Raw genomic sequence first — 14,926 nt, forward strand, 5'->3', positions numbered from 1 at the left:
TAAACTCTAAATGGATGAAAAGCCTAACTACAACAGGAATCCATCAAAATCTTAGAGGAGAACAGAGGCAGCAACCTCTCCAACTTCAGTCATAGTAACTTTTTGTGAGACAAGTTTGTAAAGGCAAGGGAAACAAAAGCAAAAATGAACTGTTGGGACTTCATCAAGATAAAAAGCTTCTGCTCAGCAAAGGAAACAGTCAACAAAACTAAAATTCAACCTACTGAATGGGAGAAGATATTTGCAAATGATATATCAGATAAAAGGTTGGTATCCAAAATGTATAAAGAAGTTATCAAGGTCAACACCCAAAGAACAAGCAATCCAGTCATGAAATGGGCATAAGATATGGACAGATATTTCTCAAAAAAAAAACATGGAAATGGCCACCAGATCCATGAATTATGCTCTACATCACTCAGCATCAGGGAAATACAAATCAAAACAAAATAAGATAGCACCTCACATCAATCAGAATGACTAAAATTAACAAGACAGAAAACAATAGTTGTGGGTAAGTATGCAGAGATGGGAACCCTCGTGCACTGTTGGTGGGAGTGCAAGCTGGTACAGCCACTCTGGAGGTTCCTCAAAAAGTTGAAAATAGAGCTACCCTATGACCCAGCAATTGCACAACTGGGTATTTACCCCAAAGATACAAATGTAGTGCTCCATAGGAACACCTGCACCCCAATGTTTATAGCACAAATGATGGACAAAGCCTAGATGTCCATCGACAGATGAATGGATAATGAATATATGTTATATATGTACAATGGAATACTCAGACATCAAAAAAATCAAATCTTGCCATTTGCAACGATGTGGATAGAACTACAGGGTATTAGAGTGAAATAAGTCAATCAGAGAAAAACAATTATCATGTGAAATCACTCACTCATATGTGGAATTTAAGAAACAAAACAATCATAGGGGGAGAGAGGAAAAAATAAAACAAGATGAAATCAGAAAAGGAGGCAAACCATAAGATACTCTTAATAGTAGGAAACAACTGAGTATTGATGGAGGGGAGAGGGGTAACTGGGTGGTGGACATTAAGGAAGGCATGTAATGTAATGAGCACGGGTGTTATATAAGACTGATGAATCACTGACTTCTTGCAATGACTTCTAACACTGAAACTATATGTTAATTAATTAACTTAAATTTAAAAATTAAATAAATTTAACATATATACTGGGTTTTTTATTTTTATTTTTTAATAAATTTATTTTTTATTGGTGTTCAATTTACCAACATACAGAATAACATCCAGTGCTCATCCCGTCAAGTGCCCCCCTCAGTGCCCGTCACCCATTCACCCCCACCCCCCGCCCTCCTCCCTTTCCACCACCCCTAGTTCGTTTCCCAGAGTTAGGAGTCTTTATGTTCTGTCTCCCTTTCTGATATTTCCCACACATTTCTTCTCCCTTCCCTTATATTCCCTTTCACTATTATTTATATTCTATACTGGGTTTTTTAGACTCAATCCTATTACTATTACACACTTAAAAGATACAGTATAGTATAAACATAACTTTTATATTCACTAGGAAATAAAAATTAATTTGACTTGCTTTATTGCAAAATTTGCTTTATTGCTGTGCACTGGAACCAAACCTGTTATTATCTTTGAGGTTTGTCTGTATAAAGAACTTTACCAGGGGCAGCCCAGGTGGCGCAGCGGTTTAGCGCCGCCTACAGCCCAAGGTGTGATCCTGGAGACCAGGGATCGAGTCCCACATCAGGCTCCTTGCATAGCCTGGAGCCTGCTTCTCCCTCTGCTTGTGTCTCTGCATCTCTCTCTCTCTCTCTCTCTCTCTCTCTCTCAAATAAATAAATAAATAAATAAAAAGAACTTTACCGGAAGAGTCAGCCTATCATCATTTAAAACTCAAATCCATCATGACTGCTAAATGGAAGATTTTTACTTAACAGGACCAGATCACAAGAAACTTCACATACCTTACAGTTGTAAGTAAGTAGTTGCTATGCTATACGAAGTATTTTCTTGAGACCTGGAAGTAGTTGTTCATTCTGTGACATCGGAGGTTCCCCCCACCGCCGCCAAATTTCTTCCAAAACCTCAGAGTAAAGCCCCATATCTTAGTTGACTCCCAGGAAGAGTTGTTCCCAGGCTTTGCTGTCTGCATGCTGAAAATACTGATGCTGTGAGATGACTGAAATTGTATCTTAGGTAGGCAGGAATCCTAGTTCTCAGCTCTGAGTTTACTTGGGGTCCAGTGGTTTCTTTTCTTTTATTTTTTTTTTCAGTGGTTTCTTTTAAAAGTAAGTGGTATAAATAGTGTTGAATCACTAGTACTAGAAACATGCCAAGAAGTCTACAAAGAAAATTTGGAAATTTTAATGAGGAAGCATAATTTTACTTAAGATATTACTGGCTAGCTCACAAAAATTGCTCAGAAATGTCAACTAATGTTATGTACCAACAACTGACCTAGGTCAAGTCGGACTTTATACTTACTGATATTGGTTAAAGTTATTTTCCATTTTTAAACTTCACAGTTACATAAAAATCCATTTTTCAGACAGCCTAATCTGTCAAACTTTAGAGAAGACAGCATGTAAAACTTTATTTAAGAGAGAGGAGTTACAATGGTGGAGAAGTAGGGGGACCCTGGGTTTTCCTTGCCCCTTGAACAAAACTGTGTTGAGGTCAGATCACTTGGAACACCCAGAAAATAACTCTGAGGATTGGAAGAAAGATTTCCTTGGTGGGAGGGAGACAGTGTGACAGGTGTGAGATATGTGGAAGTAAATTGGGGTGGAGAAAAACGGCCACACCATGGAAGGGATGGGGCCCTTTCCACAGAGAGAAAAGGGAGAGAAAGAGTAGTTGAGACAGTATGGCACTGGGTCCACATAAGGAGGAAACCTGTCTGTACCACCAACTGGTAAGAACTGAGTGTCACAGGGTTTTTGCAAATAGTGTGTAGAGCTCAGACTTTGGAATTTCGGAAGTGTTAAACTTTTGCTGGAGCAGAGCTGTGGCTCCTGCACAAAGTGATGCAGGGATCTCCTGAGTTGCATAGTAGAGAACATTCCCCCTCCTGGAATACATTTGGAAGATGGTATATTGCCCCTCCAAGGACAAAAGACCCCGCAGGTGCCAGCAAACAGCCTTTCATTGGCAGTGTGCATAGAGGGTGGCTAATCTGGTCAATGCTTTTTGCAGTGCTACAATATACATTCTGTGCATTATGCAGGCATGGGACTGTTTTTCTGGGACAAAGGACACTAGACACAGCATGGCAGGGAAGCTGTTCTCCAGAGAAAGGGGCAAATCTGCAAGGTGGCCAGTCCTTTAAGATTTGGAGTTTTGAATCCAAGCACGTGCCAAAGATAAAACACGAGAGGTGTGGCACCAAGTACACTAACAGCATTCACTTTTCTGGGAGGGCTTCCTGTACAGCAGAGAGGTATGAGATCCCTGGTCCAGGGACAAGAGTGGGGTGGCACCATTTTCCCCTCCCAACCAACATGGTCCAAATATAGAGAACTACACAGTGTCTCCCCATAGAAGTGGGAGCTCCTTATACCAAACCTCATCCCCCAGTGCCTGGAAAGTGCATATTTACTGGAGCAGGACTAACTCTGAACCAGCAAGTGGTCCTCTCCCTCAGAATACCATCACAGGCAGCAACCTGCATGCACCAAGTCTACTGATCATACAGTGCTTCAAATCATCACCTGCAGTTCTGGTGGAACTAGGACCAAGCTGTATTTTTTTTTTTTTTTTGCTTTGAAATAAGGCTATAGTTTTTTGTTTGTTAGTTTTTCATTTCCTTCTCTCTCTCTTTCTAGAGATAGAGGGAAAAAATATATATATATATTACCATATATATAAGGGATCAGATTTCTTTTTCCTTGGAATCAGGCTATTTTTTGATTGTCAGTTTAGGGTTTGTTGTTGTTGTTGTTGTTGCTGCTGCTGGTGCTGCTGCTGCTGCTGTTCCTTTTCCCTTTCTCTCTCCTTCTCTCTCTCTTGGATCAGGCTTTTTTCCTTCTTTTCTTTTTCCAGGCTTATTTCAACAAATAAAGCACACCTAGTTAAAATTCCAAAAACTCCACAGTGCAAGCAAGGGGAAACTATGCAGAGTATTGACCAGTGGGAAATAACAGCCAAAATGCAACAGCAGAGTGCTTGCAGCATACAACAGAAATTCCTAAAGTACCAGGCCCTGGACAGTGTATGACACCATTCCCCCTTATTAAAAAGTTTGATTGATTTATTTGAGAGAGAGAGGAGGGAGAGACAAAAGGAGAGAGAAAATCTTGAGCACACTCCCCAATGGGAGCCCAACATGTGGCTCAATCCCATGATCTTGAAATCATGATCTGAGCAGAAATCAAGAGTCAGACACTTAACAGACTGAGCCACCCAGATACTCGAACCCCATTTTAATATAGTATTATTCTCAGATGCAGGTAGCAAGTTTTCATGACAAGCAAAAGACAGAAATTTAGCCAAAATGACAAGATGGAAGAACTCTCCCCCAAATGAAAGGTCAAGAAGAAATCACAGCCAGGGACTTGCTGAAAACATACATAAGCAACATATCTGAACAAGAATTCAGATCAACAGTCATGAGACTACTAGCTGGGCTTGAAAAACATTCATTTCAATAAATTATAGCTGAAAACGTCCTTAATCTGGAAAAGGAAACAGGCATTCAAGTCCAAGAGGCACAGAAAACTCCTCTCAAAAACCAATAAAAAGAGATCAACACCATTACATATCATAGTGAAAATTGCAAAATACAAAGATAAAGAGAGGATTCTGTAAGCAGATAGGAACAAAAGGTCCTTAAGTTACAAGGGTAGGAGTTAGATGGTGGAGGGGTAGGGGGACCATAAGTTTACCCATCCACTTATTCATCCTTTGAATACAACCAGTTATCAAATCATTCTGAATACCTGATAAATCAGAGGCTTCAGAAAAATGTTGCAAGTCTACAAGTAGAAAAGTGATCACTGTTTGGAAGGCAGGAGATGCAGAGACTTGAATCCAGTGTGATACAGCTGAGGATACAGTGGTGGGGAGGGGGACTACTTAAGGAGGCTACCACAAAGTATTATAATCAATGGAGCACAAAATCAGAACTTTTAGAAGTCTGCTACAATGGGAGAGATGACTGGCTTAAAGGTGCTCGAGTGGTGAAATCCCAGGTCTGACAGTGTGGTCTCAGGATTCCCTGGGTCCCAGAAAGAAGAGGGTGATGCCTAAGTGCATCACAGTTCTCAAGCATAGTATCATAGAAGCCAGTTGAGAACAGCAAGTCTAGGTGCCTGCTTTCTGCTCCATGTTGCCATAAATTGTGAACTGCAGCACGGTCACATGACTGTTTTATATGGATGGCTCCAGCAAAAGGCAGAAGCATGGCAAGAACCTCCCCAGAAGGAACAGTGCAGGACTGGCCAGAAGAGTCTCTAAAACTTGGAGTTTTGAACCTCAGTGGCATGCCTGAGATAAAAATGCTCAGACACATGCAGGGTGAACACAGAGTTCTGATGGCAACTGGGGAGGCAAGAGTTATTGACTGGTCTTCTGTGAGGGTTCACTGAACAGTGGGCAGTGCAAATTTTCAACTCCAGGGCTAGAAAGCAGGTGCCACTAGATTCATCTCACCTATCAGTGCTGAAAGCCTTCAGGGAGCAAAATATCACTATCTAGTGGTATCTGGAGCTGCCTACACCAAGTCATGCCTCCCTGCAACCTGGAGGTGCACTTCCACCCAAGAATCAACACAACAGGCCCTTCTCCTAGCAGACCAGCACAGACAACTCACTTCCAGTGAGTTTACTGATCATAGAGGCTTGCAAACATTCAGCTCTAGGGAGAAACAGCATCTAGCATTCTTTGTATTTTTATTCTTTAGTCATTATTTCAGTTATTTTCTTATTTCATCCATTTTTTTATTCTTTTTTAATTTTTATTTTATATATACTTTATAAATTATTACTATTTTGTCTCCTTTCATTGTTCTTTCTTTATATATAGATGTAAATATAGTTTTCTGATTTTGGGGTTCAGTTTTTCTTTTAATTTTTTATTCAAATCCAATTTAATTAACATATACTGTATTATTAGTTTCAGAGGTAGAATTCAGTGGTTCATCAGTTCATACAAAACCCAGTGTTCATTACTTCAAGTGCCCTCCTTAATGCTCATCACCCAATCACACTATCTTGCCACCCACTTCCCCTCCAGCAACCCTTGGTTTGTTTCCTATAGTTAAGAGTCTCTTATGGTTTGCCTCCCTTTCTGTCTTCCCATTATTTTATTTTTCTTTCATTTCCACTTTATTCATCTGTTTTGTTCTTAAATTCCACTATGACTGAAAACATATGGTATTTGTCTCTCTGACTTATTTCGCTTATCATAATATCCTCTGGTTCCATCATATCCATTGCAAATGGAAAGATTTCATTCTTTTCAATGGCTGAGCAATATTATATCTATCTATCTATCTATCTATCTATCTATCTATCTATCTATATATATATTCTTTATGATATCCAGTTTTGTTTAACAAGCAGACCAAGACATACCCAAGGATCCAGCTTTTTCTATGTGTGTTTTGTTGTTCTTCTTGTTTTAGTTGTTTTTTTTCTCTCCTCTTTTAATTTCTGGACAAACAGAATATGGAGAAATTCACCTCAAAAGAAAGAATAGGACGTAGTACTCACTGCCAGGGATTTAATCAATACAGATATAAGTAAGATGTCTGAACAATAATTTAAACCAATGATTATACAGATATTAGCGGGGCTTGGGGAAAAAAGCATAAAAGACACTAGAGAATCCCTTACTACAGAGCTAAGAGAATGAAAATCTAGTCAGGCCAAAATTTAAAATGCTATAATTGAGATGCAGTCTCAAGTGGAGGCCATAAAATGAAAGAAGCAGAAGAGTGAATCACTGACATAGAAGATAAAAATATGGAAAATAATGCTGAAAAGAAGAAGGAAAGAAAACTATTAGATCATGAAGGTAGATGTGGGATGTTTTCAGCTTTTTTTTTTTTGTTTGTTTGAAACAAATTTATTCTGAGAATAATGCACAAAAGTAGAGGTTGAGGCTACCTTTGGGAGGCTTCCCCCCTCTCTTCCTCCCCCTCCTCTCTGCCTACCAGGGAGAACACAGCTGAAGGAAACATGCAATCACAAACAATGATCAACTCTAAAGACAAAAGGTTTGGTCCAAAAGAACTCAACATAATTAATCCAATTACTGTGAAGAGCTTCACTGAGTAGGATTAAGATATTGCAGATGTAGTGTTTCCACAGGGTGGCTCTTCAGTGCACCAAGGGGGCCTGCTTGAGGGAGATGAGGACGGAGCGCATGCGGGAAGTTGTTTTTTTTTTTTTTTTTTTTTACATCCCAGAAAGAGCACCTTTACTAAACAGAAAGACAAAACGTGTCAGGAACCCGACCAAATACACAAAGCAGCAGGTGAGATTCCTGATCGAAAAGACTCCCAGTGGGGATCCCTGGGTGGCGCAGCGGTTTGGCGCCTGCCTTTGGCCCAGGGCGCGATCCTGGAGACCCGGGATCGAATCCCACATCGGGCTCCCGGTGCATGGAGCCTGCTTCTCCCTCTGCCTGTGTCTCTGCCTCTCTCTCTCTCTGTGACTATCATAAATAAATAAAAATTAAAAAAAAAAAAAAGAAAAGACTCCCAATGGAACATAAATAGATTCCCCCTCGACTTACACGTATTTCACAGGAGCGTGTACATATATATGTAATATATTAAAAGAAATTTGGTTTCTACCACAAGAAGTTATTCAGAAATAATAAATCAACATCTGAGATCAGGGAAGGTGCACATTACGAACCAGGCATGCACCCCCTCCTGCACACCTCCCCTCTGTACACTATGTACACTTGCTGGGAGAGGGCTGGGGCAGGCGCCTCTCTCTGCCCCGGCCCCTAGACCCAGCACATCCAGTGTTTGTAGAAAAGTGTGCCAGGGAGGGCAGGTGTCCATGTGGCCGAAGCCCAAGGCCACCGGCCACCTGCCTGGAAGGCGTCCTTGGCCTTGGGGTGAAAGGGAATTTCTTGGGACCCCAGGAACGGCGTGGGAATGCTCCTGGTTTTCAGCAGCAACCCTAATTCTGGGGTCGACCTGAGGTCCTTGAGCTCTTTGTAGTTTGGCCAGTCTGGACTTCTCTTAGGATCAAATGGCTTTTAGGAAAAGGGCATGGAGTTTCCAGAGCCACTAGGGCTTGGCCATGTGAATGTGTGTTTGCACAAAACCGTGCACGCACACACACAGGTGTGTGCTTTAAGAGAGGTCGACAAGTTGCAAATGAAACACTGGACACGTGGGTCTGGGCTGCAGCTTTCCTACAGAAGAAATCAGAAGCTCCTTCTGGAGAGAGTCGCAAGTTCCTCAAAAAGATGGAGGATGATGAGGAGGACTCAGAAGATTCAGAAGATGATGAAGACTGGGATACGGGTTCCACATCTTCTGACTCTGACTCAGAGGAGGAAGAAGGGAAGCAGACAGTGCTGGCTTCAAGGTTCCTTAAAAAGGCCCCCACCACAGAGGAGGACAAGAAGGCAGCTGAGAAGAAGTGGGAGGACAAAGCCAAGAAGAAGCACGATAGGAAATCTAAGTGCCTGAATGAGGAAGAGGAAGACAATGAAGGCGGGGAGTGGGAAAGGGTCCGGGGTACAGTGCCCCTCATTAAGGAGAAGCCAAAAATGTTTGCCAAGGGAACCGAGATCACCCACGCTGTTGTCATCAAGAAGTTGAATGAGATCCTACAGGCACGAGGCAAGAAGGGAACAGATCGTGCAGCCCAGATTGAACTACTACAGCTATTGGTTCAGATTGAGTCTGAAAACAACCTGGGGGAGGGCGTCATAGTAAAGATCAAGTTCAATATCATCGCCTCTCTCTATGACTACAACCCGAACCTAGCCACGTACATGAAGCCTGAGATGTGGCAGAAGTGCCTGGACTGTATCAATGAGCTGATGGACATCCTGTTTGCAAACCCCAACATCTTTGTTGGAGAGAACATCCTGGAGGAAAGTGAAAACCTACATAATGCTGACCAGCCACTGCGTGTCCGTGGCTGTATCTTAACCTTGGTGGAACGAATGGATGAAGAATTTACCAAAATAATGCAAAATACTGATCCCCACTCCCAAGAGTACGTGGAGCATCTGAAGGACGAGGTGCAGGTGTGTGCCATCATCGAGCGTGTGCAGCGCTACCTGGAAGAGAAGGGCACCACCGAGATCTGTCGAGTCTACTTGAGGCGCATCCTCCACACCTACTACAAATTTGATTACAAGGCCCACCAGCGGCAGCTCACCCCCCCAGAGGGCTCCTCAAAGTCTGAGCAAGACCAGGCAGAGAATGAGGGCGAGGACTCAGCTGTGCTGATGGAGAGGCTGTGCAAGTACATCTACACCAAGGACCGCACGGACCGCATCCGCACGTGTGCCATCCTTTGCCATATCTACCACCATGCCCTGCACTCCCGCTGGTACCAAGCCCGGGACCTCATGCTCATGAGTCACCTGCAAGACAATATTCAGCATGCGGACCCACCAGTACAGATCCTGTACAATTGCACCATGGTGCAGCTGGGCATATGTGCTTTCCGCCAAGGCCTGACCAAGGACGCTCACAATGCCCTACTGGACATTCAGTCAAGCGGCCGGGCCAAGGAGCTTCTGGGCCAGGGGCTGCTGTTGCGGAGCCTGCAGGAGCGCAACCAGGAGCAGGAGAAGGTGGAGCGGCGCCGGCAGGTGCCCTTCCACCTACATATCAACCTGGAGCTGCTGGAGTGTGTTTATCTGGTGTCTGCCATGCTCCTGGAGATCCCTTACATGGCTGCCCATGAGAGTGACGCCCGCCGACGCATGATCAGCAAGCAGTTCCATCACCAGCTGCGGGTGGGCGAGCGGCAGCCCTTGTTGGGTCCCCCTGAGTCCATGAGAGAACACGTGGTTGCTGCCTCCAAGGCTATGAAGATGGGCGACTGGAAGACCTGTCACAGTTTTATCATCAATGAAAAGATGAATGGCAAAGTGTGGGACCTTTTCCCTGAGGCTGACAAAGTCCGAACCATGCTGGTTAGGAAGATCCAGGAAGAATCACTGCGAACCTACCTCTTCACCTACAGCAGTGTCTATGACTCCATCAGCATGGAGACTCTGTCTGACATGTTTGAACTGGACCTGCCCACTGTACACTCCATCATCAGCAAGGTGATCATTAATGAGGAGTTGATGGCCTCTCTGGACCAGCCAACGCAGACTGTGGTGATGCACCGCACCGAGCCCACTGCCCAACAGAACCTGGCCCTGCAGCTGGCTGAGAAGCTGGGCAGCTTGGTGGAAAATAATGAGCGGGTGTTTGACCACAAGCAGGGTACCTATGGTGGCTACTTCCGAGACCAGAAGGACGGCTACCGCAAGAACAAGGGCTACATGCGTCGGGGTGGGTACCGCCAGCAGCAGTCTCAGACAGCCTACTAATGGCCTCGCTTCTGTGCCTCCGGCCCAGACCATTCAGCCTTTAAGTCGTAGACCACATCCTGAGTTATTAAAGTTCTGTTTAAAGTTAAAAAAAATTTTTTTTTCAGGTTCATCTCTGTTTATTGTTTTCAAAACAAAACTAAAAATCACCACTCAAAATGTTTGAGAAGAGTGCTCAGCTCCATCACAGTTAAAAGCTTTATGTAATTTGCAGCCAGAGCATCGAGGACTGGTGGTCACCAACGGGAGCTTCCAGCATGGCCCGGACAGGGCCTGGGGCCTGGGATGGCCACTCCCGCCCCGGGAGCTCCAGCTCGGTCCTCTGCACGTGCCATCCAGGGGCACCCACAGAGGACAAGGACAGCTCAGCCCCCACCGGGCTTGCCAGTTGCCCATCCGGCACCTCCCTCCCCCTCCAGAGGTCCCAAAACGTCCACAAACAAAGGCGTCAGGCAGGTGGAAGCCCAGGTGCTAGTGCTGTCAGGCTGAAGGCCAAACCGCAGCTGGGCTGCCTGCATGTTCTAGAAGGGGGAGCTCCCAGCTCCGGGCTCAGAGGCGGAGAAGAGATCTGGTTTTACCTCGGATAGAGGTTTCCAGTTTGTTTCCTCGTCTCTTCCAGACATCTGTTATCGCTGTGGTGAGTCTGGTCATCTTGCCAAGGATTGTGATCTTCAAGAGGATGAAGCCTGCTATAACTGCGGTAGAGGTGGCCACATCGCCAAGGACTGCAAGGAGCCCAAGAGAGAGCGGGAGCAATGCTGCTACAACTGTGGCAAACCAGGCCATCTGGCTCGTGACTGTGACCATGCTGATGAGCAGAAGTGCTATTCTTGTGGAAAATTTGGATACATTCAAAAAGACTGCTCCAAAGTGAAGTGCTATAGGTGTGGTGAAACTGGTCACGTAGCCATTAATTGCAGCAAGACAAGTGAAGTCAACTGTTACAGCTGTGGCGAGTCAGGGTACCTTGCACGGGAATGCACGATTGAAGCCACAGCTTAATTATTTTCCTTTGTCGCCCCTCCTTTTTCTGATTGATGGTTGTATTATTTTCTCTGAATCCTCTTTACTGGCCAAAGGTTGGCAGATAGAGGCTACTCCCAGGCCAGCGAGCTTTACTTGCCGTGTAAAAGGAGGAAAGGGGTGGAAAAAAAAAAACCCGACTTTCTGCATTTAACTACAAAAAAAAAAAGTTTATGTTTAGTTTGGTAGAGGTGTTATGTATAATGCTTTGTTAAAGAACCCCCTTTCCGCGCCACTGGTGAATAGGGATTGATGAATGGGAAGAGTTGAGTCAGACCAGTAAGCCCGTTCTGGGTTTCTTGGATATGTTCCCATGTAGGAGGTAAAACCAATTCTGGAAGTATTTATGAGCTTCCATAAACAACTTTAATTTTAGCATAATGATGGCCTTGGATTGTCTGACCTCAGTAGCTATTAAATAACATCAAGTAACATCTGTATCAGGCCCTACATAGAACATAGAGTTGAGTGGGAGTAAACAAAATAAAAAGATGTGTGTTAATGGCTGTGCAAGAAAAATCGGGATAAAGGCCTAAACAAGAACAACTTCACAGCGTTGATGCTGGATATGCATAAGGTGATGGCAAAGGTTTAGAACACATTTTTTTTCAAAGTCTAAATCTAAAACCCAGAGTAAACATCTATGCTCAGAGTTAGCATAATTTGGAGTTATTCAGGAATTGCAGAGAAATGCATTTTCACAGAAATCAAGATGTTATTTTTGTATACTATATCACTTAGACAACTGTGTTTCATTTGTTGTAATCAGTTTTTAAAAGTCAGATGGAAAAAGCAACTGAAGTCCTAGAAAATAGAAATGTAATTTTTTTTTCTCTATCAAATGTGGTTTTTATTTCAACTGAAATAAATCCATAAAGCAAAACTATATCCATATTATAGGAGTCCCAGAAAAAATAGAGTGGAGGAAAGAGGGCAGAAATTTTACTTAAACAAATTATATAGCTGAGAACTTACCTAATCTGGAAAAGGAGACAAGCATTCAAGTCCAAAAAGCACAGAGAACTCCCCTAAAAATTAACAACATATAATAGTGAAACTTGGATGCCACAACATATAATAGTGAAACTTGGAAGTCACAAAGATAAAGAGAAAATTCAGAAAGAAGGTTAATACAAGAGGTCCTTAACCTACAAGGGTAGACATGTAAGGCTGGTGGCAGGCCAGTCCACAGAGGCCTGGAAGACCAGAGAAGACTAGCATGATATAGTCAATGTGCTAAATGAGAAAATTATATAGCCAAGAATATTTTATCTAGCAAGTGTGTCATTCAGAATAGGAGAGATAAAGAGTTTCCAGGACAAACAAAAAATAAAGATATTCCTGAACACTAGCCCAGCCCTGCAAGAAATATAAAAGGGGACCCTTTGAGCAGAAAGACGAAAAGGAGCAAAGACCAAAAGAGAGACAATCTCTAGGAACAATGAATTTACAGGTAATACAATGGCAGTAAGTTCATATCTTTTATTAATTACTCTGAATGTAAACGAACTCAATGTCCCAATAAAAAGACAGAGGGTATTAGAATGGATTAAAAAAAAAGACCCATCAAGATGCTGCTTACAAAAGACTCATTTTAGATCCAATAACACCTCCAGATTGAAAGTGAGGGTTGGACAACCATCTACCTTGCTACTGGACATCAAAAGAAAGAATAGCCATCCTTAGGCAAACTAGATTTCAAACCAAAGAGTGTAATAAGAAATAAAGAAGGACACTATTTCATAATAAAAGAATCTATCCAGCAAGAAGATCAAAGAACTATAACTATTTGTGGCCCTAACTTGGGAGCACCCAAATATGTAAACCAATTAATAATAAGATTAAATAAACACATTGATAATAATACAATAATACTCTGATAATCTTTTAACACCTTACTCATAACAATGGACAGATCGTCCAAACAGACCATCTAAGCAGATCTACAGGGAAACAAAGGCTTTGAATGACACATTAGACCAGAAGGCTTCACAGACATATTCAGTGCATTTCACTCTAAAGCAGCAGAAGCCACATTCTTCTCAAGTGCACATGGAACATTCTTCAGAATAGATCACAACTGGGTTACCTAATCAGGATTCAACTGATACAAAAAGTTTGAGATCATACCACACATATTTTCAGACCACAGCACTATGAAACTTGAAGTCAACCATAAGAAAAAATTTGGAAAGACCACAAATATATGGAGGCTAAAGAACATCCTACTAAGGAATGAATGGGTTAACCAAGAAACTAAAGAAGAATTTTTAAAATACATGGAAGCAGATGAGAATGAAAACATAACAGTCCAAAACCTTTGGGAAGCAACAAAGACCATCCTAAGATAGAAGTATGTAGTTAATCCTGGTTTTCCTCAAGAAATAAGAAAGGTCTCAAATATACAACCTAATCTTACACTTAAAAGAGGTGAAAAAAGAACAGCAAACAAAACCTAAATCCAGCAGGAGAAGAGAAATAATAAAGATTAGAGCAGAAATCAATGATATAAAAACAAACAAAAAACAATAAGACAAAGCAATGAAACTAGGAGTTGGTTCTTTGAAGGAATTAACAAGATTGATAAACCCCTAGCCAAACTTATCAAAAATAAAAGAGAAAGGACCCAAGTAAATAAAATCATGAATAAAAGAATAGAAATCACAACCAACCCTGAAGAAAAAGAAACAATTTTGAGAGAATATTATGAGCAGTTATATACCAACAAATTAACAATCTGGAAGAAATGGACAAATTCCTAGAAACTTACAAACTAGCAAAATGGAAACAGTGCATTTCACCCTAAAAAAAGTATAAAACCTGATCAGACCCATAATCAGCAAATAAATTGAATCAGTACTCAACTATTTCCAAACAAACAAGAGTCCAGGGCCAAATGGCTTCCCACAGGAATTCTACCAAACTTGTAAAGAAGAATTAATACCTATTCTTTTGAAAATATTTTTAAAAATAGAAACGGAAAGAAAAATTCCAAAGTCATTCTCTGAGACCAGCATTACCTTGATCCCAAAACCAGAGTCCACCAGCATGGAGAATTACAGACCAATATCTCTGATGAACTTAGATGCAAAAATTCTCACTGATACTAGTTAATTTGATCCAACAGTACATTAAAAGGATTATCCACCACAACCAAGTGGGATTTATTCCTGGGGCCACAGGGGTGGTTCGACATCTATAAATCAATCAATGTGATAACCGACATTAATAAAAGAAAAGATAAAAACCATATAATCCTCTCAATAGATGCAGAAAAAGCATTTGACAAAATACAGCATTCTTTCTTGATAAAAATTTTATGTTGTGTGAATTTCAACCCAATTAAAAAAATTGATCCTAAATTTTAAAAAGTACTAA

The 14,926-nt window shown here is 42.0% G+C and overlaps 1 pseudogene; it reads left to right on the forward strand.

The window, feature by feature from the left end:
- Positions 1–4,112: 4,112 nt before the first annotated feature.
- Positions 4,113–10,609, forward strand: LOC112907100 (eukaryotic translation initiation factor 3 subunit C pseudogene; annotated as a pseudogene).
- Positions 10,610–14,926: the final 4,317 nt, after the last annotated feature.

This window comes from Vulpes vulpes, chromosome 14 (assembly GCF_048418805.1).
Source record: "Vulpes vulpes isolate BD-2025 chromosome 14, VulVul3, whole genome shotgun sequence".
Taxonomy (NCBI): Eukaryota; Metazoa; Chordata; class Mammalia; order Carnivora; family Canidae; genus Vulpes; species Vulpes vulpes.